The sequence below is a fragment of the Corvus moneduloides genome, chromosome 8 (genome assembly GCF_009650955.1).
Source record: "Corvus moneduloides isolate bCorMon1 chromosome 8, bCorMon1.pri, whole genome shotgun sequence".
NCBI classification, from domain to species: Eukaryota; Metazoa; Chordata; class Aves; order Passeriformes; family Corvidae; genus Corvus; species Corvus moneduloides.
In genome coordinates, this window is record NC_045483.1 from 1,080,265 (window position 1) to 1,085,146 (window position 4,882).

At 50.6% G+C, this 4,882-nt stretch overlaps 1 long non-coding RNA gene across 1 annotated transcript; it reads right to left on the reverse strand.

Moving 5' to 3' along the window:
• Positions 1-959: 959 nt before the first annotated feature.
• Positions 960-4,310, reverse strand: LOC116447675. The gene is made up of 3 exons (XR_004241648.1): positions 4,139-4,310; positions 2,683-3,367; positions 960-2,596 (listed from the first exon to the last, which is right to left on the reverse strand). It is a non-coding gene; the product is annotated as an uncharacterized LOC116447675 (long non-coding RNA).
• Positions 4,311-4,882: the final 572 nt, after the last annotated feature.

Consider the following 4,882-nt stretch of genomic DNA (forward strand, 5'->3'; position numbering starts at 1 on the left):
GTTAATTCTTCACAGGATTAAATCAATGCATTGTTTATTTCTTGCCGTGGCTCTGTTCGTGTTTTCTCCAGGTAGCATTCCGGGCTAGGAGCCCTCCTAGAATCCCATCAGGACACTGGGATTTGCTGCAGGTGCTCCTTGTTTTACACAGCTCCTTTTACACCACGCTTTGATGAGTGGTGAGGAGTCACCTCCAGCGCACAAGGTGACATCCTCTGGTTCCTTGGGAAGCACTGGAGTGCAAATTCCCAGTTCCTTTGTGCCTTGCAGGTGACAGAAGCAGCTGCACCGGGAAGCAGCGTTGGATCACGTCGGGAACACCAGTGGGGATCCTGGGGGCTGTGGGGGCTCTTCTGGATGTGTCAGGGAGCAAGACAGTGGGAATGCCACATTCCATGCCTGGATGTGCCTCCAGGGCTGCTCCTGCTGACCAGGAGAGCTCTGCAGGTGACAGCAGCACAGTGAGGCCTGGCCTGCTCTGAGAAGGAGGAAGTTTGGGGCAAGGAGGGTGGGAAAGCCCTGGCACAGAGGAGCTGTGGCTGCCCCATCCCTGGAGAGGCACCAAGGGCATCAGAGGGATGGAGCAGCTCTGCTGGGAGGGAAGGCTGGGAGAGCTGGGGGTGCTCAGCCTGGAGAGGAGAAGCTTTGGGGTGACCTCACTGTGGCCTCACAGGGCCTGAAGGGGCCAACAAGAAACATGGAGAGAGACTGGGGACAAAGGATGGAGGGACAGGAGCCAGGGAATGGCTTCCCAGTGCCAGAGGGCAGGGCTGGATGGGAGATTGGGCAGGAATTGCTCCCTGGGAGGGTGGGCAGGCCCTGGCACAGGGTGCCCAGAGCAGCTGGGGCTGCCCCTGGATCCCTGGCAGTGCCCAAGGCCAGGCTGGACATTGGGGCTGGGAGCAGCCTGGGACAGTGGGAGGTGTCCCTGCCATGGCAGGGGTGGCACTGGATGGTTTTAATTCCCTTCCCACTCATCCAGGCTGGGATTCCCTGGTCCTGCTGGGCTGTGGGGCTGACAGCCAAGACCCAGCCCATCCTGTGCCTGCCCACAGGGCAGGGCTGGGCTCCTCCTTTCAATGTTATGTTTCCCTTTTCCCAATTTTTGAGGCAATCTGTGGAGCAGCAGAGTTTGAGTGAGGGAGAGAAGAGTCCAGAAGGTGAGTGGGGAAGTTCTGCAGTAAAGAGGGACAAAAGGACACCCTGGGTGACAGATTTGCTGTCCTATCACTGGTGATGGTTTTCCTGCAAATCACCAGAGCTCCTGCCCTAAGTGGGAATAACAGCTCAGCCCTGCTGGCACCCACGATGGCACCCAACCACGCTGGCAAATTGGTGTTGTCTACTGCCAGGTTGTCATCCCCTCTCATCAATTAAGCCGACAATTTGAGGGGAATGAATTACAGAAGCAGCAGGGCAGTGCTGACAGATCATCCCAGTGCTGCTGGGAGCGGCAGCCTGGCTTGGCCCTCAGCTGGCCCTTCCTAGTGCAACATTCCTTTGCCTTGTGAATCAAATTCTTGGGTTTTTGGAGTTACCTGTGAAGCAACCAGATCTAAACTCTATTAACTCCACACCTGACACGTTGTTTATAAAAGATCCTGAAAGCTTCATCCTTTATTGAAAGCTTCCTGGAGAAATAAATACCCCACGAGCTGTAAATCATGTCGTTATAAATGAAAATATCAGGAAATGAAGGATGTTCTAACCCTGTTCACACCATTCAAAGGGAGAACAAAGCAGCACAGATTTGTTTAGAATTTCTTTCCCAGGATAATCCAAAGAAACCCCACACCACCAGCAGGGCCGGGATATTATTACGGAACAGCAGCACCAATAAGCGAAGGCAGATTTACCCCCACACCCTCTTAGACAATTAGGGAAGTAAGAACAGGGGAAATTAGCACAGAGATTCCCTAGGGAATTCTTCAGCATCCTAATTTTTGCAGCAAAGAGATGAGAAGTGGTTCTTTAATTGTCTTTAATAACTCTGTTTTCTTTGCCCTTTAAAAACTGTAATCCTTTGGTGAAAATCATCCTGGGTGAGCAATGGATTAAGTTTCCTCTCCTTACGCAGAATCAGGAATTAAGCAGAAGGTTCACAGTCATTGTGGCCCTTCCTTGGAATAATTAAAAAAAAAAGTCTAATGCCACCTTAGGAATTAGAGCTTAACAGATTCTTACTGTAGGAAAACAGCTGAAACCTTAATTTAAATAGTGAAAATGAGGCAGGGTCTGAAACGAGGAGATTTGCTACAAGAATTAGACAATACAGATCAAGCCTCTTCTACAGAGCACCGGAGAAAGCACCACAGAAGCAGAGTTTCAGAGGGCAAAACGAGGCTGTGCTGGGCTTGGAATCCACTTAAGGCAGAAAACTGAGGAGGAGCGAGCAGCTGAGATCCAAGCAGGACAGCGGGGCTGTTCTCCAGCACAAGGACTCCATTTCATCCACAACTGGCTTGGAAAAGCCCTCTGGAGGTAACTGCACGTGTGAGCAGAGGCAGTCCATCTGTTTTCCTTGTCAAATCCACACCGCAGGCAGGAACTTTTCCGTTTGCTCTGGATGAAGGCAGGTCTTTCACCCTTTGGACCACTGAGAGAAGAATTTCTCTGTTTTTACCAAGTTTTCCATTTTTGTATCATTTTCTAAGCCCAAGAAGCCCCACAAAGAGCATTTACCTGTGACTGCAGGCAGCAAACACTCCCTGGCACAGGTTTGTGTGGTAATTCCAAGCCTAAGCAGAAAATTCCAAGCCTAAGCAGAAAGGTCACACTGGAACAGCCCCAAAATTCTGCCCCCTGTCCCCCCCAGACATTCCCAGCCTGTTCCATGGAAAAAATCAGCCAAGCAAGGATGTAATGATGCAGTTTTGCATTGCTCTCAACAATGCAAGGTCAGTTTGTAGCATCTAAAATGGCAAAAATAACAATAATAACCCAGGAAGCAACACAATTGACATTTAAAAGGATTTGATTGATGCTAAAGCCCGTGGGGAAAAAACATGGGGATTCAGATAGGGTAGGAATGCTGCTCACTGAAATAAAGACTTTGAGACTGAAAGGTCTTAATCCTGGAAAATAAAAGGGGGGGGGGGGGAGGGTGGGAAGGAAAGAAATAGATGAAAATAATTCCTTGGACTTTTGTTCCCACAGAACAAAAATAGCCCGACCCAATGACAAAAAAAATAAATGTAATGCTATTGAGGATGCAGTTTCCAAGTCCTAAAAGCCATAATGCATCCTGGCTGGAAAACAAATTTTCTCCACAGTATTACAGGATTTGAGAGCAGCAGATTTTGTCAGTGGATTTCGCATGATGAATCAGGTAAATTGGAGACTGAATCATCATTACATCCCCAGGCATCTGCAGGGAAATAGGAAGGAAAGGAGAAATAAAAAATTAGAGAAGCACCTCAAGAATGTTCAGGAAATCACAGGCATGTGGAGTGAAAATCTCACTGGGTTTTAGGGCTGGGGGTATTTGGGAGCTAAACAGAGACACTGAGGGGTTTCTGAGCCTCCCCCAGAGCTGAGGGGAAACCCAGCAGCAGTCAGACACCACAAAGAAAACACAAGGAAAAATGGAATCAAAGAAAAGACCTCTGGGTGTTTAGATGGATGTAACAAACTGAAATCTCCAGAAATTACTGAGAATGAATCTGAAATAACTCCACAAGCAACTGGAACACTGCACCACATCCCCAAGTGCCACATCCACAGGGCTGTTAAATCCCTCCAGGGATGGGCACTCCAAACCTCCCTGGGCAGCTGGGCCAGGGCTGGACAGCCCTTTTTGGATAGAAATTTGCCCCAATATCCCCCCTGAGCCTGCCCTGGCCCAGCCTGAGGCCGTTCCCTCTCCTCCTGTCCCTGTTCCCTGGCAGCAGAGCCCGACCCCCCCGGCTGCCCCCTCCTGTCAGGGAGTTGTGCAGAGCCACAAGGTCCCCCCTGAGCCTCCTTTGCTCCAGCCTGAGCCCCTTTCCAGCTCCCTCAGCTGCTCCTGGGGCTCCAGCCCCTTCCCAGCTCCGTTCCCTGCCCAGTTCCTCTCAGAGTGTCCGAACGCTGCGAGTGCTGGGTGGCCCCGGGTAGATCCCGTTTTAGTCCCGGCTCCCCTCGGAAGCGCCTCGTCGCTTACCTGGCACTTCAAGGACTTGCCTTTGGAATTCGCCATCTGCACTTTAGATCTGGATGTCCCCGACTTACCCCAGGTCTTGTGCAGGGAGTGGCACACGAGCGAGTGCCGGAGCTGGGCTGCTCCTTGCGGCCGCCTGGCCCTGGCGAGCACCGGGAGCCGCGGCTCCGAAGGGGCCGAGCCCAACCCCACAGACCTGAGAGCCCCAACCCCACAGACCTGAGAGCCCCAACCCCACAGACCTGAGAGCCCCAACACAGCTACCCCGAGGCTTAAAACAGGGGAACGTGGGGCAAATGTGCATTTACATAACACAGAGAGAGCGGGAAGGAGACGTGCTCAGATCCTGTCCTTTTAAACACAGCCTTCAGTGCCTCTCCGAAAACGTGATCTGAGGCTGCGGCGCTGTTACGAATGTACTGTGGTATTGGCTTTTCGCAGGATTACAAAATTGTTATGAATGTATTGTCATGTTGGGTTTTGCATGTTACTTATTTTTGGGGGGGGGGTTTTGCCTAAGTTCTGTAATGTAATGCTGTAGAATGTCTGTAGTTGGGGTGCTCAGTTTGGGAAGGATGGGAGGGGTCTTCACATTCCTGGAAAATCTTATCAGAAGAAAAAAAAAAAAAAAAAACGAAACCAGACGGAATGGAGCCAAGGAGGAAGATGAGACTGATGGGATGATACTCCAAAGTATTAATGAATTATGCATGATGGTGATGAACACGAAATAAGCGATGTACTTTT